Source organism: Lactuca sativa, chromosome 7 (assembly GCF_002870075.4).
Source record: "Lactuca sativa cultivar Salinas chromosome 7, Lsat_Salinas_v11, whole genome shotgun sequence".
Lineage (NCBI taxonomy): Eukaryota > Viridiplantae > Streptophyta > Magnoliopsida > Asterales > Asteraceae > Lactuca > Lactuca sativa.
Genome location: NC_056629.2, coordinates 15,545,766 through 15,572,841, shown reverse-complemented (window position 1 = coordinate 15,572,841; position 27,076 = coordinate 15,545,766). Strand labels below are relative to the sequence as shown.

Genomic DNA, 27,076 nt, shown 5'->3' with positions numbered 1-27,076 from the left:
GTAGATAACACATATAAAGAAAACAGAAGGTGTCAGTTGGGAAGCGGCGAAAATCCAAAGGCGTTGGTGGCATAGAAGGAAATTCGACTCTAAAATTAAACCCTAACACCATTAATTACCAAAAAGCCACATATAAATCCGAACAAAGCCCCAACGAAAAACCCAGTCCCAACATCAAACAACCCCACAATTAATATCAGGCACAAGCAAGAAAAACGTAAAAGAAGAAAACTTACAAAAAGCCAAATGAAAGAGTAAAAACCTATACAAGAAATCGTGAAGCAAAACACAAACTTCCAAAATTGAATCCTTCGACCATTTAATCCTTCAAGTTCACGTCTTCTTTAGTAACTACATATCGCGGACCCCAACCACTTCTGGAAGCCTTCATTTTTGTTGCCAACCATTCTTCTTATTATATCTGTTGCTTTCTGTTCGATCCCCTTTGTTTCTATAATTGATTACACAATTTTACATCGGCCGACGAACCATAGAATTTGGAGATCATCCTCTGCTACTACCAGTTGTGCCTAAGACAACACAATGTTGGATTAGTGTCTAAGTCCATAACTATTTTGGTATGTACTTGACCCGATGGTGCATGGTCCTTTTGGGTTGCCTTCACCAAAGCAACTTGATAGGATAAATTATGGAGAGAGAGAGAGAGAGGATTAATTATGATTTATTAATATATTATGAGAATAATATATTAAAGGAGAAATCATATTGTTTAATTAATATTAGCCAATAATTAATTAAGAATTAATTTTGTGGCTAAAAGACATTAATTAAACTTAAGGGACTAGAACTGTCAATTGTATGATAGTTAAATATTGGGGTAATGGACTCCATATTAGAGGGGTGGACGAATTCTATGGGGAAACTCATTAGAAATCGTCCTAGGCCTCTAAGGAGGGAGTCCATGGGTTGCTTAGGGCCTAAGCAGTCAAATTAGGGTTTCCTTGTTAGATAACCCTAATAGCCTCACTATTTAAGGATCCCTAGAGCACCAAAAACGTGGCTAAGATTTTCCTTAAGGTTTCCACATGTTTTTGCGTGCCTCCTCTCTTATCATTCTTCATCCTCTTGCTCTTGGTGTTTGTGAGCCATTAGAGGAGTGACACTTGTGACTCTAAGCTTTCTAAAGCCATTACAAGGAGGATTTGAGTTGTTATTGCAACATAAGAGGTATGTAATCTAATCTTCTTGGTGAATTTCAAAAATAGTATGACTCATTAGGGTTTTATTATGTGCCCATAATGTTGTGTATCTAATAGTGAAAACATAGATCCAATTCTAGGGTTGCATGCATACATAGGATTGTTTGTATAAAACCCAACACACACCACTACCTATTTGCCCCATCGTCACTAACTTTCGATCACCTTTTCTCAACCGTATTCATCGTGATTTTATTTCAGCTTAATAACTATAGAATTTGGAGATCATCCTCTGCTACTGCCAATGGTGCCCAAGACAACCCTACAAATTCGTTTTTTATTCATTTCTCTTCCTCGAAGAAGTTGAAAGTCTCTCTTTCTCCCCCTTCCTCCCTCTCTCTCTCTCTCTCTCTCTCTCTCTCTATATATATATATATATATATATATATATATATATATATATATATATATATATATATATATATATCCAAAAGTGATTTTACCTTTATACCCTTCACACTTTTAATTAATATTTCCAAAATTAGTTCAGTTCTGGAATCTCCTCAGTAGTTGTTTAAATTACTATTTAGACTTTAAATTTGTATCATTATTTACGGCAGCTTCCAACAACTTAAATCATATATTTAAATTCAATCCCGTTAAATCAGCAATTCTTATTCCTTGAGTTAGATAAGCATCCCCGTTACAATTTCAAAATCTCATATACTCCTGTGGATCTCTTCTCCTTTTCTCGCGCTAAAGTCCGATCTCCATCTCTACTCTTCAAAGCTACAAAATAAACATCTCTCAGCTTCACCCTCTTTTAAAATAACAATTTTTCTCACATCTTTCGTCCCCCCTTCTCCCATGTCACTCCATTTTCTTTCCTATAATTGAAACACCAAGGATGGATGACCTCACCGATTTCTTTATTTTTATTTTTTTATTTTGATTTATGGATCGAAACATCATGTAAATAGTTTGATTTTCGTGTGTGTTTTTTATGGTGTTTAGACGATGTATCATGTGTTCGATTTTTTTTTTGTCAATCTTCTATTTTTGCTTCTTAATTTATTGAGTTTGAGATTGAAGTAAGCGATCTCCAAATGTTTGGTTTAACTGAGTCGCTGATGTTTTCCATAAATACAAGGTAATAGCTCCTCTTCCCCATTACTTATGTGATTTCCTTTACTTCATCAGATTTCCGACTCTATTTTTGTTGGTTCTATGAACTAAAATCAAACTAAAGTTTTTACTTTGATCTTGAACCAATCCTCACCAGAATTGGAAGGGATTATTCCCGCACCCGACGGACTCATCATATAGATTTCGTGTCTTTGTTGGTTCGCATCCGATAAAGAGTTCATTTGTAAAATCAAATCGCGTCTCATGAAATCAAGTTGCTTTTTTATGTAGCAACAAGCAATTGATGTAGTAGTAATTGGTGCTTAATGGTATGCATAATAGGTGTTTGATAAAATGCCCGGTAGAAATGATTATGAATGTTCCAAGAAAAATTGTTTTCTTCTAAGCTGTAGATTCCAAGGTGTTGGGATTCGGGTGGAGATGTAAGTTGTACTTTGAAACATTTGAAAAATAACCCCCAATAAAAGCAGAAAACTTGAAGCAAGAATTAATGATGACTGCTGATACTTTCACTTTAAAATGGATATGCGACCTACTTTTTCTCTCCCCACTCTTTCTAATCTTGATATTATTATAATGTATGGTGGGTTTATGATCATTAATCCATTAGTGGGAAAGGTTGGTATTTAATTAATTGATAAAATGAAATTTGATATTGCATTTGATAACAGGGGGTGTAATGTGAATAATACTTGGTTGAAAACTAATATGGAGTGTTTATAGTGCTACGTTTTTTTAGCTAATGGTAGCTCTTCTGTAATCCAGGTGTAGATCAAGCTCAAGAACAAAGTGAGTTATTTGCATGTTTGACTAACATTTAAATAGTGGCAGGTTTTGCATCTGATTTTTATCAATAGAGCATATTCTGGTAAATTTGGTTAAATTCATCACTAACATACTTAAAATATTTGATGCATGATGAGTTTTTGGTTCTCAATGACTTTAAATCTTATGTATTTCCTCCGTGTATTGGAATGTAAAACAATTAATAAGTTTTTATACTGATTCTTTTTTTTTTGGTTGGGTTTCTGAGAATCAGATCATATTTTGTAGTTGTAAACCTTTTAATATGAGATTGATTAAAAGGTGCATCCGTGCATGAACTTGTTAAGTGCTTTATTTTCAGATGAGATAGCATTGAAGCTGATTATCTGGTAAACCCCCTCCCCTAAGTTACATTCTGCATTTTTGGATCATTTTTTGCCTGTTTTGTGTTAAAATATTTCTTTCAAATGCAAAAAATGGCAATGTACATTCATTTATTTTTTTAGTATTGCATCATTCTTTCATGTCTACCTGTTGTAGCATTGTAATTTGAAACATCTACCCGTTGTAATGAAAAAAGTATATTATAATTTCGGTTTTAGATTTCTTTAGTTTTATATTTTCACTTTGATTTAATTTATAAATTTCAAATTCATAAAAGGTGAAATAGCCAATAATACTGATGGGTGTGGGTTAGCCATAGTTTATTATTGTTTGAAGAAGATCCCAATGGGGCGGCTGAATCTGTTTTGAAACTTTCAGAGTCTGCAAAATTATGGCAACAGAAAGGTTTATTAGATAGGCTATAAAATGAATTATGAGTGTCTACAGAGGCAATTTGAAGTTGCACGTACTTCATAAACTCAAAGGCATGTTTATTTACATTTTTATCTTTTATGGCCACACATTTAGTTATGTTTAGATGATATTGCTTTGTTTAAGATGATTCTACTTTGTTTTATAAAAAGTTTGTTTAGATACAGATCAGTGGAATGTTGGTTTATTAGCAACAATAATAGAGCAAACATGATTTCTTTATTTTTCTTTGCACAATTCATATTTCATTTAAACAGGGGTATTTTGGTCTTTTAACAAATAAGAAAAGTAATGGAATTTATATCCTTTCAAGTGTTATATTGTGGTTTTTAATTTTTATACCTGCATGTTATATCAGGTTCATATTGAGGCGGAAAGAAAGTTAATATCGTTGCCTATGGATGCAAGCATGCTGTCAGTCTCTTTAATTTCTATATTATTTAAATTTGTCAACCAATGTAGTGCATATGTAATTATTGTAGAAATTCAAGACTAAGAGCAGGGCCCGGCTCTACATCATGAAAAATTAAGCAAGGGCTTAGGGCCCCTAATTCTAAAGGGCCCCAATTTCAAAGTTTATTCTGTTATATATATATATATATATATATATATATATATATATATATATATATATATATACACGTATTTTTTGGAATATAAATATAAGTTGAAGCTTGACTTGGTGGTAAAAGCATTAGTTTATAAAACTAAAGGTCTCAAGTTCAAAACATTTTGCTTACATTAAGGGCCCCAATTTTTTGGTTTGCTTAGAGCCTCTAAATTAGTTGGGTTGCTTACATAAAGGGTCCCAATTTTTTGGTTTGTTTAGAGCCTCTAAATTAGTTGGGTCGCCCCTGACTAAAAGAGATTATTGGACACAATGTCATGGACTTGAGATATCATTACTTATTAAAAGTGGAAACAGGTCGGGCATTGGACTGGTAAGTTTGTTTTATAATGCTTATTGAGGTTAAAAAAGAGGGAACATATAACAAGAAGTCATATATAATGTCTATGCGAACGAAGCTTCTAAAATTATTATAAAAGAAAAAGAGAAATCATAATTTCTTTTTTATATTTTACATACTATGTATGCAACGATAAAAAATAGTTTTTATTGGAAATAGAACAATTTAAGTTTAAGGTAAGAGGAATAAAAATAAAACTTGAATTGTATAATTTTCAATAAATAAATTATTTTACCATGACAATAAAAAGAACTTAATTACTATTTACTAATATTAACATAATCAAAAGATGGTGTAGGTTTGGTGGGTAATTTGAGTATATGCAATTCTCTTTGTATTAGAACATGTATTGAGAAATTAAGTCAAGTATGTGATTTTTTCTGTCTTTAATTTAAAAATGCTGAAACGCCATCTTATTTTTAAATATCTTTTCAAAATTATTTTTAACAATTATACAAAAATTTAATCCTACATATTTAACATTTACTTATATTTTATTAGAAAATATCATATCTGAAATCATTAATATTTACTTCTTAGTACTTAATTTTTTTAATTAATCCGTGTAACACACAGGTATTAACAATATTTAACAACGAGTTTTGATAGTTGTTTGTTGCATCGACAAACGAACAACACGATATTTTTCTTGATATCATAATTATAGTTAGGGATAAGAAAGGAGGTCTCTTCTTTGTTTATGGTTAACGTGGAACAGGTAAAACCTATATTTGGAAGACAATATTTGCATCAATTAGATGTAATGGTGATATAGTTTTAAGTGTTGCTTCAAGTGAGATTGTTTTATTATTATTGACCGGAGGAAGGACATCACACTCTCGATTTATAATTCATGTTGAATCTAATGATTATTTTGTTTGTAAGATACCGTCTGAAAGTGAAATCGACAGTTTAGTAAGAAAAACCTCATTGATTATTTGGGATGAAGCACATATTGTCCACAAGCATGCATTTGAAACTTTAGATCGAACTCTGAAAGATATATTAAGGTGTGGCATTTCTAACAACTCAAATATTCCATTTGGAGGGAAAAGGATTGTTTTTGGATGAGACTTCATCCAGATTTTAATGTTGTGTACAATGTAGTTTTTGAAAATTTATAAACAATTTGTAGTTTTTAATTTCTAATTGATTGTGTTGTGTTTATTTTTATTATATTTCTATTATATTTAATTTTTTCATATATCAATATCATTTTTAAGATTATTGTGTTTTTTACACTCTATTCAAATTTACATTTTGTTCTGTAAATCATAATTATATTAAATGTTTTCACATACATAACGTATATCAGATATTCAAATAAAAATATATATTAATTTTAAATAATAATCAATATAAAAGTCTAAACAAAACTTATATCTTATTAATTTACTAAATTTTATAAATCTTTTACCTGTGGTTTCCACGGGTTCTAACCTAATATATATATATATATATATATATATATATATATATATATATATATATATATATATATATATATATATATATATGGTTAGGTTCATGTGAGACGGCCTAATTTTGTGAGACCGTGAGACGCATTTTTTTTAGTTAATTCAAGTTCCGAAAATAATATTTAAAAAAAGAGTTTTTGGATTTTTCCATTTATTTTGCATTTTAAAATTATTTTTTAGAATATGTACAGTGTAATATTTTATTAGAATATTTCACGTATTTTTCAAAAAAAATGGAATTTTTTTTTTAAATTTTTTTTAGTTAATTCAAGTTCCGAAAATAATATTTAAAAAAAGAATTTTTAGATTTTTCCATTTATTTTGCATTTTAAAATTATTTTTAGAATATGTCAGTGTAATATTCTATTAGAATATTTCACGTATTTTTCAAAAAAAACGAGATTTTTTTATTTATTTTAGTTAATTCAAGTTCCGAAAATAATATTTAAAAAACAAAATTTTGGATTTTTTCCATTTATTTTGCATTTTAAAATTATTTTTAGATTTGGTCTCACGATCTCACAAAATTAGAATGGTCTCAAATGAACCTGAACCTGTATTTATATATATATATATATATATATATATATATATATATATATATATATATATATATAGTTAGGTTCAAATGTTTTCACTATCTATTGTGTGCATGTATGATTGATTCTGTACCAATCATTTTAGTTATTTTAAGAAAGTAATTAATGTATATTAAATGTTGAAGATGTAATTAATACCCCTTATATTTTCAACATGTAATATATTAATTACTATTTTAAACTAAAATGATTGGTTCAGAATCAATCATACATGCACACAATAAATACTGAAAACAAAATAACCTAACCCTATATATATATATATATATATATATATATATATATATATATATATATATATAGAGAGAGAGAGAGAGAGAGAGAGTTAGGTTCAAATGTTTTCACTATCTATTGTGTGTATGTATGACTGATTCTGGACCAATCATTTTAGTTATTTTAAGAAAGTAATTAATGTATATTAAATGCTGAAGATGTAATTAATATTCATTATATCTACATGTAATATGCATTAATTACTTTGTTAAAATAACTAAAATGATGGGTTCAGAATCAGTCATACATGCACACAATAGATAGTGAAAACAAAATAAACCAACCCTATATATATATATATATATATATATATATATATATATATATATATATATATATATATAGTTAGGTTCAAATGTTTTCACTATCTATTGTGTGCCCGTATGATTGATTCTGGACCAATCATTTTAGTTATTTTAAGAAAGTAATTAATGGATATTAAATGCTGAAGATGTAATTAATACCTATTATATCTTCATGTAATATGCATTAATTACTTTCTTAAAATAACTAAAATGATTGGTCCAGAATCAGTCATACGGACACACAATAGATAATGAAAACAAAATAACCTAACCCTATATATATATATATATATATATATATATATATATATATATATATATATATATATATATATATATATATATATATATATATACCTCTCTTTTCTTTATATGCGTACAATGTAATAAAAGATGACCAAATTCACAAAAACCAAGTAATAAGGTACGAAATATATCAATTTTGGAAAGTGTTGTGGCCAAATGCCTAACCATATAAAGTTTCTTGTTGCGTAAGCCCTTATGCTTTAATATGTATATATTAATTGTTATATCTCAATTATTTTTCTATAAATAAATGTATAAGTTTGTTAAAGAAAATGTTATATATTAGTAATAGAGCATGAGCTATAAGAATATCTCCATTCATCTCCTTTTTTTTTCTCATAAATAGAATAAAAAAATAGGATAAATAGTGTTCATTTTCAACCTTTCTCTATTTTCTATCATATTTTTTATCCTAAAAAATATATTCCTAGATTATTTTATTTTTTCAACTTTTATATATATATATATATATATATATATATATATATATATATATATATATATATATATATATATATATATATATATATATATATATATATACCCATCTACTAACTAGATTTTAACAAATATATATTATATTTTTTCACTACAATAATATTACAAATTATATTATCATAAATAAATGTTTATATATAATAAATTTGAATTAGTTATTAATTTATTATAAATAATTATTACATAAATAGGATTATATTTACAATAAATATGTCAAGATCGTGATCATATTCGATTACTATATTATGTAAAATAATGCACGTAGTCATTATGTCATGTAGTACTCGATGTTTTATTAGAATATGTTATCATGTTTGTAAGATATATTTCAATTATAAACTTTTATAAATTTTGTTATCGTGTTTCAAGTCTTTAGTATATTTTTATTCTTTTATATGAATATGATAAATAAATATTAAATTCTATATTTATTATTAATTGATATAAATTAATATATAACATGGTATTATAAAATTATAATTAGTAGATAAAAATAAACTGTAAATGTATAAAAAAGAGAGAGACTAAAATCGGCAACAAAAACTTCAACTTTATTTTTTGAGATATTAGTGGTATTCCCCCAAATATTGGGGAATACTATTCATATCTCCAGAAATAGAAATGAAAATATGGTTGGATTGGAGAAGCATGGGGAAAGAAATTGAGGGAAAATGGAGTTTGTGGATAGGTTGGAGATGCTCTAAGTTGTAAAAATGGTTTTTCTAAAAACATTCATCAATATCAATGATTTTAGATTTTTCTAAAAGACAAAACTGTGAAAATGGTCTATGTAGTATGTTAAAAATTGTTATTTTTGTCCAAAAAGTTTTGAACTAGTATTATCGGTCTAAAACTTTGATTTTGTTGTGAGTTTGATCAAGAAATTTTTGGAACTCTTTATAATTATGGATTTACCCTTTCTAATTTATTTTCTTAATTTCTTTTTATTGTAGAAAATCAGAAAAAATAAATACACCCCCTCTCTCTTGATCTCTCTCTCTACATCTTGGCATCTTCCACCTGATTTTAACACAGAAAACACCACCATCGGATGTTGACATTGTCAGCCACCTGTTATTCTCACCGAAAAACACTGTCGGCCACCATGTCATTGTCGTCGGAAACAATGCCGATCGTCTCTTTCAGCCATAAAAAAACAAATCGGGGTTACATCAATGTCATTTTCGCCGAAAAACACCGCGAGTGTTTTAATGTTTTTGAAATCAACCGCTAACAGAAGAGAGAAAGAAATGGCGAGTTCGGATTTCTGACGAAACCCTAATAAATACGAAGATGATGACACCGTTGGAAGATGACAGCGAAACCCTAAACAACGATTGACGATGGTGATCCTTCACAACAACAAAGGAACAGATCTAGGGCTTTCAGACCAGATAACTAGATACATCTTTATTAAGCTCGTTTGCATATCAATTTAGGGTTTTCCAAAGAGGGGATGATGATGATTTCTGGAATGGTAGCAATGAGGGCGTATAGGTAGCAAGGGAAACCTTAACTGTCTCCACTATAAACAACCATCACTTGGATTTTCCGGACGTTCTTTAACAAATTTGAGATATAAGAGAGAAAGAGAGATCGACTGGGAAAGTGGTGGTCAGCGTTGGGTTTTTGACGGTGGTGCCTGTCTAAACTAAAGCCGTCATGAATATCTTAAATATGTTTTAACATCTTGCAGGCATGATGGTGGAGGATTGTGGTGGTGGTAGTGGCCGATGGTGGTGGTGATGGATAATGGTGGCAACAAGTATGATGTTCTTAAATGTATGTGCACGAGTTCTTGAGTGTTTATGAATGTGTGTGTGTGTTTGAAATGTTGAAAGTCTTTTGTATGAGAGAGAGAGAGAGAGAGAGAGAGAGAGAGAGAGAGAGAGAGAGAGAGAGAGAGAGAGAGAGAGAGAGAGAGAGAGAGAGAGAGAGAGAGAGAGAGAGAGAGAGAGAGAGAGAGAGAGGAGAGAGAGAGAGAGAGAGAGAGAGAGAGAGAGGTATTTTCTTTTTCCTTTTTTTTTCTGATTTCTATAATAAAAAAAATTAAAAAATAAAATAAAAAGTACAAAATACTCATTAAAAGCTAATTTTAAAAAAATGGACAAAACTTTCAACAAAATCAAAGTTTTAGAGGGACGATGATGATAATTCAAAACCCTTTATACCAAAATGATAATTTTCAACATGCAACAAAGACTATTTTTATAATTTTGTCTCTAAAAAATATAATGATTTTTAAAACATATCGGCTTTTATAAAATAACTTTTGATTTTTTTGGTAGTCTAAAAGAGAAAGAATAAGTTAAAAGAACGGATAAAGATGGATCCAAGTCGTTTTCACCTTCCATTGAGAGTTTGTACGGGCAAATGAGGTATAACGGTGGGCACTGACGATTTATACTTTATACTTTATAGGGACGAGAGAAAAGGACAAGAATGTATTTTTGGTTTTGCATTTTCTTTTGTCATGTTATTTTATTATTCGATTATATTACTTAAGTTTACATCATATCATATATATATATATATATATATATATATATATATATATATATATATATATATATATATATATATATATACTGAAAAATCTAATTTTGTAATATAGAAATGCGTTGTTTTGAGAGAAATTAAAAACTCACTCGTGTACTACTTATCATTTATACAGCAGATGAACTCGAAAAGCTTAACATCATGGCATCATGCACATGCATGATGCATACATTCTTCAATGTGGCCGGCCATCAATATTTAAATGGAATAAAATAATTAGTATATTTAACAAAAACTAGTTTATAGGTTAAACATTTTCAAATTTTAGTTATCATCATACAACGAATGAGAAGACAAACGGGCAACAAGTTGCGCCGCTAAGTCCTTTTATATGTAAAACTAATTCTTTTGAAGACTACATCCATAGATCTAGGGGATATGACATTGCTAAGCATGATCCGTTGTAGTCTACTAAGAAGTTCCACCGCATCCGACGCAAGGAAACCAAACGTATCAAATGCAAATGGTATGAACGCGTGTTGATTTTTCATGCATGGTTTCTCATGTTTGGTGACTTGCATGTAACAACTTTTAATTCAGTTTGTCCCGCCGTGAAACCTCCGACGCTCAAGCTTACGAGAGGGATACCCCTGTAAGGTCCACACATGCGTGTTTCCCTCCAACTCATCCAAAAATCAAAACGTCAGCCGATCTAAGGGTTGACCTTCCTTCTGTCGAGTCAGTCAGGAAATTCACAGAAGTCTCTTTCTTGGCGGAAACTCTGGCACGCTTACATATGTCGACCAAAACATCCCTAACCATATCGAGCATGTATTTGAACCCCGAGAGCTCTTAGGAATGAACTGCATGCTCGCCGAAAGAGTCCAAACATGCCTTGCGGCATACCGGACATATCCCATTGGTTGGGAATATAGGAATCATGAGTCAATATTTGAGGATGGTACGATACTCCATTGGAGACATATGTTGGTCAAGCCCATCTATAGGGATAGCTAGAAGAAAATCTTGAGCATGTGGTGAACGTAAACACTGGAAAACTGCTTTCTACCGAGCCGTCATATTGAAATTCACTTCCATATCTTGGATAATTTTACTAAAAATGGCACCCGCCAGCGTATTCTGGGATTTAGGAGGGGCAGTGTCCTTAGTAGTAAAATTTTTAAGGTCAATGTCTGGAAGCTTGTTACGAAGAGAATCTAAGGCACAAACATAATCAGAATTCATATCATAAATGTTGCTATTCCGTAAGATTTGGTCTTGTAATACCCATGATTAGGCCCTTAAGGCAACTAAACGTATATCACGTGTTATGCAAGATTAAAATAATGTGAAAAAAATATTTATTATATATGAGCCTATGAATTTTGAATATAATTTTCATATGAAATTAATTGTAATCCGGTCAACACAATGCATATTAACTGACAATAATAATATTTCTATCACAAAACTTAAACAAAAAAGATAATACGTGTTGAACATGCTAATATAACCAACATCAACAACATATTTAGTCATATTTATGAATTATTATAGTTAAAATAAAATATTTTGATAATAATGCAAATTTAACATGTAAATATCATATGGATCATATATCTTAAAATAAATAAATCATAAACCATGCATAATAGAACAAAATAATCATATATTTTTTTTCATATTATTTTTAAACAATATAAATAGAATGTAAAAGGTAATCTTTAAGAAATGAAAAATAATAAAAAATTGGATCTATAGAGTTATTAATCTTATTATGTGTCCTACTAAGTGATAGACAAAAATTAGGATGTGTTAAAGATAAATTTATTTAATCAACAACAATTTTTTAGACATAACTTTATTATCTACAAAACTTTCAAATAAGCGTATTTAATCAGATTCTTTTTTTATTATGACATGTTTTTTAAACATGTGTAAATTTTAATATTCTTTTTATACCAATTTAGAACCTTTCGATGTGAAACTAGATAAGGAACCCCGCTTTGCGGGGTATGGATTTGTTAACAGTATAGATAATAAGGGATCATTGATAATTTGTTTTGGTTGTTTGTGGTACGCTTTGGCATGTGTTATATTTTCTTGTCAGTGTGGTCATAGGCGAATGAAGGCTGACCGAAATTGTTACATATATATAGAACACCAAAAGAACACATAGATGTTTATGCGATAGAAAAAAAAACAAAAGACCAATCGTCTTCATCTTTGAATTAAGGTTAGTAAATCCACTTACTCATCTAATATTACAAACAAACAAAGCAAGAAAAATATTTAAATGCATGAAAAAGCAATGTACTTTTGTTTATAAGTTTACGAAAACGTCTTACTTTCTCCACTCCTAGCAAATACGTGCAGAAAGAAACGAAGATAAACTAAAAAATTTAACCTAAAAATACTTTAAAACTCATTGAATGTTCAGAGGAATAGTAAATCTCTTTATTAGGAAGAAGAAATAGCGACGTACTTTTTATAAACAACCAAAAAAACGCAAATTTTGCCACCCATAAAATAGCGACGTACATTCATAGTCTTCAACGCGTACTTCACATCAATTTAAAAGTGTGTATATCAGGGGATTGTCCGAATGCAATTTGTAGACTATTTTCATTTGTAACATTAGGGTGTAAATCAAGTTGTGTCACGTTTTTCCTTTCTATGAAGAAATAAAGAAAACAATGAAGACATAGACATTTCCTTTGGTCCTTTTTATACTAAGAGAGAGGAAGGGTATATTAGTCATTTCTTGGGAAGGGTATATTATTCATTTACTATTGGATGGGACCTCAATTTTTTGTGTTGCATCAACAGATTCAGCCATCTTGTGGCATTTAGAGTTTTTTTAGGATGTAACATAAATAAAATAAAGTGAGTGCTACGAAGAAATCACAGCCAAAATGACACAAAAATAATGAATATGACTGTCATTGTTGAATTTGTCAATTTCTTTGATGAGATTGATCAAATTCTTTGGTTTTTCGAGAAGAGTTTGATGTGAAAAAAATTGATTGAATTTGTTTTAAATGGTAAAAAAGCATAAAGTACGTTCAATAACTAAAAGAAATATTGAAGAAAAAATCGATAAAACAGTAAATGTACATATGAAATATTTGTGTTCAATAGTCGTAATTGGCTTTTCTCTTGTCATTCATATAGGGGAAAAATATGGGAAATAGCGACATACTTTGGGTTTCCGATTTGAGATTTTTGAAATTTGATTGCACCACCTCTTCTTCCATCAGATACAGCAGCAATAAAATCACCTGATAACAACATACTTTATGTGAAACCCTAACTTCACTTAGGTTTATCGTTGGGCCTTTCTATTGGGCATTGATGATTAGATTATTAATGGGTCATCCAAGAATAATTATGTATACTAAAATAATTTAATGGGCCTAGGGTAAGGCTCATGTAAAGGGATTGGGCCCAATTTGGAAAATTGGGTCATATGTTGGGCTTTGATTCCTAATGGACTTTGGGCCTATGGATTTGGCCTTGGGTTTAAATAAGCCAAGCCTGGGGTAATGTAGTAATTATCCAAGTACATATTATGGTTATGAGTTGGGACCCAATTATTAATTGGGTGTTGTTTTGGTGTGTTGACAGTTCGGGAATCTGTCATCCAGCAGCTGGGGTTGAGCCTGCGAGACTTCAGCAATGTGGGGTTGAGTCTACGGGACTTCAATAGTGCGAGGTGAGTTACCTTCCAGTAGCGGTGGGTCTATGGCCACAATGTCGACCCACCAGTAGGAGTTGTATGTTAGATGATTGTCTTTGTGATATTCATCTAGGTTTGCTACTACTTAATATGTTTATGTGCTAGTATGTTATGATGTTATGTGATAGTGGTAGTAGGGGTGAAATAGTCCCCGGTTACCGGTCGATAGGACCGAAGGGGTAGTTTAGTACCCAGCCATGCTAGCCAGATTATGATATATGTGATATGATATTATGTGGTAGTAGTAGGGGTGAAATAGTCCCCAATTACCGGTCGAAAGGACCGAAAAGGGAGGCAAACACCCAGATATGCTAGGCAGTATCCGGTCGAAAGGACCGAAGGGGAGGCCAGCACCCAGATATGCTAGGCATTAGCCGGTCGAAAGGACCGAAGGGGAGGCCAGCACCCAGATATGCTAGGTAGTATCCGGTCGAAAGGACCAAAGGGGTAGGTCGGGCACCCAGATATGTCTGAAAGTACATGTATGTTATATAATCGTATGGTATGTGGTATGATGGGGGAACTCACTAAGCTTTGTGCTTACGGTTTACAGTTTTGGTTTCAGGTACTCGTTTTCAAAGGAAATGAGCCGGCTTGATCGCAGCGCATCACACTATGTTTTCCGCACATGAGATCTTTGGGATTACACTCTGATATGATTTTATGATAATATGTTTTGATTATTGACACTTTGGTTTTGACATGAGATATTAATATGAATGTTTTTTTTACTGATGGTTTTATATAATAATGTATTTAAAAATGAAATTTTTGGCCTTGAATTTTGGGATGTTACATGAGTGCATAGTCCCTTTCATCTTACACATATATATGAAGTATTTTAATATAAATTACGTGCTATGTGTGCATATTGTCTGAATATTTGCTGTCTATGCTGGTGAAAGATTTTATACATGTTTTAAATGATTTAAACTGTATACGTATTTTATATATACAGATATGTTGGGATGACATGGGTAGATGAATGATGAGAGATAAAAGATGATGTGAGTAAACATTGACAGCTATAGACTTAGTGCCTATTGGACAAACACTGGTAGCTATGGACTTAGTACCTGTTAGGAACTGGTAGTTATGGACTTAGTACCTGTTAGGAATTGGTAGCTATGGACTTAGTACCTACTAGATAAACACTGGTAGCTATTGACTTAGTACCTATTAGGAATTGGTAGCTATGGACTTAGTACCTATTAGATAAACACTGGTAGCTATAGATTTAGTACCCGATGAATAAACTATAGCAACTATGGAATTAGTGCTTTACGAACGAGTATTGGCAGCTATGGATTTAGTGCCAGTCCTATAACCCTAGAAGCAAGGGACCTCGGAATAAACGAATGCAGGATAGATGACTCTTAGTGTAGATCCTTAAGAATAAAGAAGACAATGAGGATGGGTAATTGGGTTGATTGCTTGATTGTTTAAACATAATAATTATATTATTATGGGTTGAAAACCCTATGTACTCACCAGGTTTCCCAACCTGACCCACTCAGTTTATTCATATCACAGGTGTTGTTACGATGTCACATTACACTGAGAGATTAAGGAGATGTAAATCACTAGTGATAATGAAGGTAAGTTCGATTTATGCTTATGTTTCTGTATTGATGATGACATCCCAAATGTTTTAAAATGAATAAAAATACTTTCTTCGGAAATGCTTTGATAACGTATTTATCATGTTTTACTGGGAACAAATTCCGCAACATTTTTATTAAAAGAGGTACTCTGATTTTTATAAAGCATAAACAAAATCGGTCTTTTCTAGCTGTGAAAATGAGGATGTCACAAATCACAACCATAAACTAAGCAAGTCAAGATATACAACTAAGAAGTAAGAACATGCCAAAAATGTAAAGCAATTGAAAATCGGCATTGGGCAGCTGCTTGCTTTCCTTTCCGTTCCTTTGTCTGTTTTTGGTTTTGTATTGTAGGTTGTTGCTATGCCATTCTTTTTTGGACCCCCTTTAAATGTGTTGTTGATATGATCCCCAGCCCCCTTCCCCTATCCCTCCCTGGGTGGCTGCTGGTTTATCTTCTCTTCTCTTGTCTTGTCTTGGTGATATATGTCATGTGTAATTTAGCAAGTAGTACATAGGAAGATTTTGTTGAATGAGCAAGAGCGATTGAGTGTATAAGAAAGTTGCCTCCCTGCCTAGCTAAAATAGTTCTTTTTTTTCTTTTTGTATGTTGGATGTAAAATGGATGTTGATATGCTACATGAATTTTGTAAAGAGTTACAATTCTACTGATACTGCTTGCACTTTACAGGTACCTAGCTCCTTACACTTTACACTTTATATCTTGCCATGTATTATATACATAATATCAAGCAACAACAGTACAAAACAAAACAGGAATAACTGGAATAAGTTTGCTCACAGTCAGGACTGGTGTTTCTAAATTGTTAAACATATTTGTTTTTAATATTTTTTTTACCACTGATATGTGTTTAATCAGTAATTGTTTCTCTTAATTTTCAGAGAATATTTTTTTCTTATAGTTTTGGAACAGAGTGTTCATGGTTACACAATTAAATTCATAAAATCATCACATATATAACAACTACAGAAAGGTGGCCCATGCTAGTTCTTGAGAAATGAAGGGTACTGCTTATTAATGGTGGTTTGAACCACTACATAAGTCAAATTGTAACTATGGTTATTTCTATATCCTGAAAGATCCGGTCAACAAAGATTTATTGCATTGCAATTCTGTAGGTCAATATGGAAAACGTTCAGATTGTGGGCGCTAAAAGACTTTTAAATCAATTTGGAGGCATGAACCAACGAGTTATGATTTTTTTTAAACATTTCATATAGAAAATTGAAGGAAAGTCGAGGGATTACCAGCACAGTTTGTCGGGATAATCTTTGTGGAGAAAATTGCAATCAAGCCCTAAATTGAATGGTTCTTCGTTTAAAGAAAACACAGCGTAGGGCTACAGTTGATAAGTTGGAAGAAAAAAGACGAAGAACATAAGAATATGAGGTCGAACTAACGGAATGGAATAAATAAAGGAAAATGCTTACCTTTTTCATCGAACGGAGGGTCAATTGGCTTTCAATCTTCGGTGTTAGGGCTTAGCGATTGTAAGAGGAAGAAGACAGACATACTCTCACAGAAGATGGTTGTATGTGCTTGATTCTGCGAAGATGAGTTAAAGTGAAGAATTAAGGGTTTCTTGTTGCAAGTGAGATTAGGTTTTTGTCGATACTGTAGTTCGTATAAGTCATGGGAGAAGCCGAGAAAGTGGTTAGAGGAGAAGGGAATCGTTGAAGAAGAAAAATAGGATGTGTTCGTAAGATGGTAGGGAAAATTGGCTTAGAAGCTGGTCAAACATAATGAAACGTTGAAACGTTTGGAAACAACTTCTCCCAAATGGTTGGAGAAGAAGGCAAAACGATGGATTTTACTTTGTGCCGGTTGGAAGGTAAGATATGTGACGTAATTGGAAGCCGGAAATACAACCAGTAACACATCTTGATGGGGGGTTCTATTATCGGTGTAGTGCAACAGGAAAGAATGGTTGGAGAAGATGACCGGAGACACTTGGCGGTGCGAGATAGGAGGTTGGGTGGTGGTGCGATGCTGCTATGAAGACGAAGGCCCTAGGGCTTTTTCTTGCTAATTGGAAGAGGTGGGGGGCTTTAATTTTTGGGATCCAATAGGCGGGTGAAATCTCACCTTAAAACACGTGTTTCATTAAAAAATTATAAAGCGACACTTTTAGATGACACACATTTTATGAAAGGCGCCCTCCGCATTTCCTTTTTTTTTCCTTTTCTGAAAATAATTTTAAGGCACGCACAAATGCGTGTCCTCTATCAATGCGTGTCATTGTTTGCGCATCATTAAAGGGCTGTTTTCTAGTAGTGCCCCATGTATGAGTTGGTGTCCATTTGGTGAAAGTTTAATGCTTTAAGTTGATGTTAGGTTCTTTTGAGTCATGCAAAGTCATCAAGTCAATGAATTTATGGGTCTAGACGTTCTTTAAGAAGTAGATCTGTGGTTTGGAATCCTGATCTTGAGCATTAAGTGCTTAATGTCGAAAATGGGCTTAATAGAGGAGTACGTTAGGAGTACAAGTCTGTACGCGCAATGTACAAGCCAAATTGCATGTATGCTTAGCGTACAGCTGAGTACGCCCCGCGTACTCAGTCAGGAGGGGTTTAACATGATGGGCTTCGATATGGGCCGTCTTTTGGGCTTAGTTGTCTTGGGCCCTGTTAGGCCACCAGATTTTAGGCTGATAATTATGTTGGAAAGGCCTTCAATGGGTTTGGGGCCAACTTGGAATGGGCCATGAATTGGGCCTTGAGTGGTTTTTGGTATTTGGGGCTTTTGGATTATTAGGTTTGGGCCTAAGTCTTAGTCCAAACTATATTAGGGGTAAATTGTTCATTTAACCTAATAACGGATTTATGGACATGGTTTGAGACCCGAATGTTGATTAGGTGTTGTTTGATATTGATAGTTCGGGGATCGGTCAGCTAACAACCAGAGATTTATCCGCGGGACCCAACAATGCAAGGTGAGTCTCCTCACTGGGTTTAGCGGGTCGCAGGCACCAGTATCGGCACATGGTTTATATGTTAGGATGTTAGATGTCTGCACGACTCATGCATGAATTGTATGATGACATGTTTATCGGACAAGGATTGATGAGTATGTTGAATGCTAGTTATAAGTATTTGTTTTTATGCTTACCGGGTGATGCCCGATGCCGGGTGAGGCTCGATGACTGTATGGCATGCTATAGTCTTTTTGATTATCACATGTGTTAGTAAGGTTATGTTTATATGGTTATATGGTTATAATATTATGTGTGTAGAGGGCGAGACCCACTGTCAGGCAGGGCCTGGTAATTGACAGATCTGTAATTCGAGTGGGGCTCGATGTCGGGTGGGACTCGATAGCGGGCGATACCCGATGGAGGGCGGGGGCACAGTATGTGTTTTATGTATGTATGGTATGTGGTATCTTGGGGAACTCACTAAGCTTTATGCTACGAGTTTCAGTTTATGTTTCAGGTACTTTGGTTTTCAAAATGGAAGAGCTTAGGATGATTGTAGAGAACACACCACATGTTTCCGCATTCTGTGATTTACTCTGATTGATGATGTTTTTATGAATCTTGATTACCTTGGTTTTGTGTAAATGTTATGTATTAACAATTTATTAATCTAAAAATGGAAATTTTATGTCATTATTTTTTGGACGTTACAAGCTGGTATCAGAGCCTTGGTTTGAGGGATTCGGGCACACTCTCGGGTGTGTATGAACTCAAACTGAGGATTTGGTAAAGTTTTTCAAAAAGAAATATAATTTGGAAAATGAGTTTTTCTAAGACAAGAAAAGGGTGTGGTCCATACAATCGGTCGAGCTCAAGTAAGTTTTCCCAGAATACCCATACATGTTATCTGTTATGATTTGATTTATGAATCTGTGAATCGAATGCTACTTAGGGCTAAGGATCTGCTCAGTTTTTGCATGATAGAATGCTAGGAGAGATGCCTTGTGTGCCTATTGTATGATCTTGTAGACAAGCATGGTAGTTTTGATTATCCAGTGACAGTTTGGCCTGTTATGTGATGCCTTGTAGCCTAGGAAGCATGGGATGCTAGGTTGGGTATAGTTGGTATGCGTAAGGAAATTAGTAGAGGGAGTGGGAGCTCCCAATGTGAGTTGTAGTTTGTGGGATTGGAGTGCTACTGCTCGAATGTTGCTTGCTTTGTGCTTTGTGGAACTCTTAGGTGATGGGAGTCAACTACTAAGTGAATATGTCAAGCTACATGTGACAACGGTTAGATAATCTCATAGTGATGGATTTGACCCTATTGCGCAGCTCTTGTCTAAGTCCAACCATTGTCGGGATGAGTCTGTTACTCGAAGGCTTATCTAAACTTTGTTGCATGTGATTGTATTCATATGGTGGGTGACTGGCATTATGGGAGTTCTTCAGCAGTTAATGGCAGTGTGAGGTCGGGAACCTAGTAAGGCCTAGGGATTAATTTAGTGGGTTTTGTTGCGTGGGTTAGCAAGTGTAGGTGGTTAGATTTGAGAAGGTGACTTAGAGGATTCGGGAGGAATATTGAGGAAAGTATGGATAGGTGTGGAAGGTAGTATTGGGCACGTACTACTGAAAGCACAAGATCCATACTTGAATCGGGGAGAGTCTTGAAGAATCTCGGAATCCTGGAGGATGAGGATTTTTGGGGATATTTGGGTCTGTTGTGTGTTGTTTCGGTATGGTGTTGAGCACTCAGGAATGGGGTCCGAGTTCTGGTTCTGGTTCAGTGGCAAGTACTGAGCCGATCGATGCGCGGACGCGATAGTTTATCTTGTTGGAGATTACCCGCCATATTTTGGAGTCGACCTCGGTGGTCTTGGGTTCATCCAAGGAAGGGATTTTGGTGTTCTTTGATGGTCATCTCGGGGCCTTTTGGACCGGGATTGTGGTAGGGCAGCTAGGGTCTCATCAGGAGCCCAAGGCTTAGAGGATCTTATTGTTAGTTCTTGTCATTTGGGATCGCAGGGGGGTTTTGTACCATTTCCTCAGGATGGTCAGGGTAACTCGGGAAGAGGAGGTTAGGATTCCTTCAGATGTTTTGCGGCTATGTCATCTTCTGTTTTCTTGTGGGTTGTTATCGAGAACTTGTATTGCCTTGGATTCTGCTTGGGTTGGGTAAGTTATATCTCGGGTTGATTCTTTGCTATTTTATGGGCTATCAAGGGTCAATATGCTATTTTGCATGCCGGGAGTCTTCGATGAATTCAAAGTAGCACGATCTAATTCAAACATTTCCCCTAATTGAGCGCGTCTAGCATATTTTTTTCACAGTAACAGGATCACTATAACTGACTCCAATAGAATATAATATCTCAATTATTTAAATGAGATATATCGTTAATACAAAGTTTTCTACTTCAATTCGATTCATTTTAATTTGTTAAAAATGCTCAAAAAACTTTTTTTTTTCTTAAGGGCGAAGAAAACCATATAAAGAAAAGAAAACTATATAAAGAAAAGAAAATGTAAGCCCCGAAACAAAAGTATAACAAAAAATTACAAGCAACAACAAACTCAAAAGAGAACAAAAAAGGAAAAGAAATCAACAAGTACACTAGTTAACTCTCAAGGGGCACCAACAGGTAAATCAGAGCAACTCCAAGATAAAACCCAACAAAAAACTCTACATGGGTAAATTCGACCATTATAATATCTCAAATGAATGAAGCAAAAAAATTACAAGCAACAACAAACTCAAAAGAGAACAAAAAAGGAAAAGAAATCAACAAGTACACTAGTTAACTCTCAAGGGGCACCAACAGGTAAATCAGAGCAACTCCAAGATAAAACCCAACAAAAAACTCTACATGGGTAAATTCGACCATTATAATATCTCAAATGAATGAAGCAGCCAAAAGCAAACCACAAACAGTGTCACACCAACCAAAGCAATTCACTTTTAGCTTGAGAAATAAAACTTCTTTTAACCAGAAAAATCTATTTTACTATAACAACTCTAAAACTCTCAAGGGGAAATCTCTCCCGGGGAAATTATATGTTCTACACCGTATTTTAAAAAATATTGAGAAATTTTCAACATAAATTAATAACACACGATGATGAATAATATCACATAGGAAACCTTTCGCGTCATAAAATAACAAATAATTTAGAATTATCAATAAATTATATGTTGTACACAATATTTTATAAAATATTGAGACATTTTCAACATAAATTAACAACACACGATAATGAATAATATCACATAGGAAACCTTTCGCTTCATAATATAACAAATAATTTAAAATTATTAAGACGGTTCAATATTTTGTTTGTTTGTTAGTTTTTTTCATTTAATTTGATCTATATCTACGATAAAACTTGAACCTTCAACTTCAAAGAAGTAGCGCAGCACCAAAAAGGTAGCGTAAAACCGGATACCGTTGTGCTAAAAGTCATTTAATTGTTAGGTTTTCTTGGTTGAGAATTTAAATCCTATACCAAATTTGATTTATAATATGCTAAAGTGAATAATCCGAAATTCATATGTATGGTTGATTAATTGATTTGATTTAATAATAATAATAATAATAATAATAATAATAAATCCTAATTCACTCTAATCAAACCAAATCCGACTTAAAAATAAATGAAAATAAGTTTATATTTTATATTTTATTGTTAGGTCCGCCAACCCAATCATTTTTCCAATTGGACATGTTTGTTTCCTGAAAAGGGAAACAACTTTGTTTTTAGCTCAATAATGGAATGCCCAATTCGCTCTTCAATTAATTTTCTCATTTTTGTACAGTCATTTTCAGATAACTCAATAATTTTCTATTATAAGTTTTAAATAATTGTCTTTTGAAAAAGTTTCAAGCTAAAGCTCTCTTTTCGGTAGAAATTAGTGTAAAGTGATTATGTCATTGCTTTAATCCGTAAAATTATCTGCATCTTATCTTATATATCTACCGGTGAAATATAATATATTGGATCAAATGTTCATTTTATTTTTAATAAATTATTTTCTTTAAAAACTTGTATATGTCAAAATTATTATCATTCTACGATCTTAATATGGGGTTTGCATAACGTAGTAAACAAAGAGGGTATGTATGCATTAAAATAAAAAAGTCTTAAAGTATCAAACAACCCATAAATCCGAATCATAAGAACAATATTAGTTCAAATAGAATATAGAACAGACAAAATCCGAAGTGTTGGATTAGTGTCTAAATCCATAACTATTTTGGTATGTACTTGACCCGATGGTGCATGGTCCTTTTGGGTTGCCTTCACCAAAGAAACTTGATAGGATGAATTATGGAGAGAAATGATTAAATATGATTTATTAGTATATTATGAGAATAATATATTAAAGGAGAAATCATATTGTTTAATTAATATTAGTTCAAATAGAATATAGAACAGACAAAATCCGAAGTGGTGGATTAGTGTCTAAGTCCATAACTATTTTGGTATGTACTTGACCCGATGGTGCATGGTCCTTTTGGGTTCCTTCACCAAAGCAACTTGATAGGATGAATTATGGAGAGAAATGATTAAATATGATTTATTAGTATATTATGGGAATAATATATTAAAGGAGAAATCATATTGTTTAATTAATATTAGTCAATAATTAATTGGTAATTAGTTTTGTGACTAAAAGAGATTAATTAAACTTAAGGGACTAGAATTGTAATTATAAGATAATTGCAATTTAGGCCATGGATTGCCTTATATTATAAGGTGGACGAATTCTATGGGGGAAGCCCATATGAAATCGTCCAAGGCCTTAAGGAAAGGGCTCCATGGGTTGCTTAGGGCTTAAACATCCAAATTAGGATTTCCCTGTTAGATAACCCTAATTGCCTCCTATATATATGGATCCCTTATGACCCAAAAACGTGGCTAAGACTTCTCTAGGGTTTGTAGACGGTTTTGGGCAGCCTCTATCCTCTCTCCTCTTCATCCTCTTGCTTATGGTGTTTGTGAACCATTAGAGGAGTGACACTTGTGACTCTAAGCCTTCTAAAGTCAATACAAGGAGATTTGGGATTGTTATTGCTACATAACAATCAATGTATGATCTTAAACCTATTCTCATGTTAATATGATTACTTGAATGCTAGAATTAGGGTTTATAGTCTTGGATAACTTGCATGTACAATAGAGAAACCTAGATCCAAGCATTAGGGTTTGTATGAGCACATAGGATGTTCTTAGGACCAAAACCCATCAGTGGTATCAGAGCCTAGACTGGTTTCTATTGTATTGATGCATTATATGATTGAAAAATTCGATTTTTTTGGTTTCTGGAGGTTGGACTCGCCGAGTCCATGCTAACTCGACGAGTCCATGCTTGACTCGACGAGTCAACTCGTCAGATGGGGCTATCTTCGCGATATCTTGTTGTTTTTGCTTATGGAAAGTTGCCTTATCACATTAGATCAATATAAATCCGATTTTTTGATATATATGACTATATTCTTGATCTAATTGAAGATATTTATCAATTAATAAAATATTTGTTTCTTTATGTGATAATTGATTAATTATTTTGATTAAATTGGTAAATTGTTTTGCAAGAAATCATTAAATAAATCAAATATGGATAATTATGTGATTAATTGTTAATTTAGATTATTTGTTATTTGATCCTTATGTTATGAAATGTTTAATATTTTCCCCTTTAGGTTTTATAGTTTAAATTTGAACCCAAAAGTTTTGTTGTTTTGAAATTTAAATAGTTAAAACCCTAATGTTTTGAAAAAGGTTTCAAAACTTGCCCTCAAGTTTTGGAATTTAAATTTTGATTAATAGTTTAATTTTGATGTATATTTAAATTCTAAACCCTAATGTTTTGAAATGTTTCAAAACTTGCCCTCAAGTTTTGGAATTTAAAAGTTGATTAAAAGTTTAATTAGGAATGTTAAATTCTAAAACCCTAGTATTGTTTTGAAAAGGTTCAAATCACACCCTTATGGTTTTATTAATTAATTAAGGTGTATAATTAAAAGAGGTTTAATAAATCCATAAAAAGTTTAGGTTTACAATTTAATTGAATTAAAAGTATAATTGTTAAATTTGACCTCCTAGTATTTTAAAAGTGTAAAATGCACCCTATACTATATATAACATTAAAAGTCTAACATTATATATATGTATGAGTAAAAGTCAGTCTTACCGTTAGTATGCCTCATTCACGAAGCTGGTCTATAAGGGGTGTTTAAGGAAATTGCCTATAAAATGGCGATTGAATGGGTATCCACTCTTACCTACCGCACTCTTGACTAGTGGAGGGTCGTTAGCCGAACGGGTAGGATAGGACAAAACCTTCCATTATAAGTATAATGATATACAAAAGTAACTAAATGTTTTACAAATTCCCAATCTTAGTTACTTAGGCAAAAGTGAATTGATGCAATTCCATGAAATTACACTTTGTGCCCTTGCGAAGACGTTAGTGGAGCGTGTGTGGTTAACCGGCACACTAAATGGTTCTAAGAAAAGCTAGCAAAGGGTGACTCAATGTTTGTCATAGTTCGGTGGAGCGTGGGTGGTTTACCGGCACATCGAATAGGTGACTGTAACATGTGAGGGCACCATGTAAGTTTGCATGGTTATTCACACCCGCTTTGTGATCCTCGGTATCCCAGTCACAAACTAGAGGGGTATATCGAGATTTAAACATGCCATTGAAAGTTCAATGAATCTCAAAGGATCTACGAGTTTTCATAGATTTAAAACTTAAATTTATTTTTCGTTTTTCATGGTGGAAATTAGTGAATCGTCATTCACTTACCTTCAAATATTCTGCAATTAGGGTTACGGCATCCCTCTCCTGAGTTGTGGAATATTGTGTTGGGTCCTAACCTTAGTATCTCATTTGGGTGATTTACTAAGGACTTAATCAATCAACTAACTTGAATTCGTTTTCTCCCGTTTTGTAGATGTCAAAGTTCGACAACTATGGTCTTCCCAAATCACGTGGAACAAGCTTTCCACATGAAGATGATATTCCACGATTCGATCGAGGAACAAGAAATCATGCTTCACTTCCTCCACCTCCTCCAATTATTCTCCATAAACCACAAGTTCTAAGGCTTGAAAAGTTCAAGCTCACTCAAGCCCTTTTGGCAAGTAAACATAAAGAAGGAAAGTCGATGTGTGCACACGTCCTAGGGATGAAGTCACACATTGATAGGTTAATAATGTTGGGATCCGTTGTCTGTGAGGAGATGGCTGTTGATTGGGTTCTTCAGTCACTTCCTAACTCATATAGTGAGTTCGTAAGAGAGTACTGTATGATGAACTGCGACGTGAACCTTATAGATCTCACCTATATGCTTATTGCTGCTGAATCAACAATGGTTTGGCGCAATAGAAAAGCAAAGTTGATTGGTGAATCTGCCTTCAAGACCTCTATGGATATAGACAATGGCAACGAAAGACATGCTATGATCGAAAAGTCTGATCATAAGAGAAAGGCAATGTCTGAAGTAGTTCCATGTCCCGTTCCAAAAGAGTCAATTTGCTTTTATTGCCAAGAGAATGGTCATTGGAGACGAAGCTGCCCTATTTACCTAAGAGATCTAAGAGATGGGAGAGTCGAAACATATGGATCTAATATAGGTAAAATCCATTAACTAACTCCTTTAAGCTTCTATTCTAGATACATAATGTGATAAGATTACAATTGATGTTTTGTAGGATCGAAGAAAAGAAAGGAAGCTTAAGGGAAGAAGTGAACAGAATCTAACCGTGAAGGAATGGATTTCGATCACATTTCTCGAAGATTAGATTCTTGAGCTACTACTTAGATTTAGAATTAGATTGCTAAGAAAGATGTATTAGCATAGTTTTTCAATGAATTGCATTGTAAGGACAAAATTTTTCCGCAATAAAATAAATTTTGATTATTTATTTATCCTTGCAATGGCGTATATGAAAAATTGATGTTTGAATGTTTCTATTATTA

General features: G+C 32.9%; 1 long non-coding RNA gene across 1 annotated transcript; it reads left to right on the top strand.

Moving 5' to 3' along the window:
* Nucleotides 1-1,740: 1,740 nt before the first annotated feature.
* Nucleotides 1,741-4,461, top strand: LOC111905957 (uncharacterized). The gene is made up of 2 exons (XR_006184948.2): nucleotides 1,741-3,460; nucleotides 3,834-4,461. It is a non-coding gene; the product is annotated as an uncharacterized LOC111905957 (long non-coding RNA).
* Nucleotides 4,462-27,076: the final 22,615 nt, after the last annotated feature.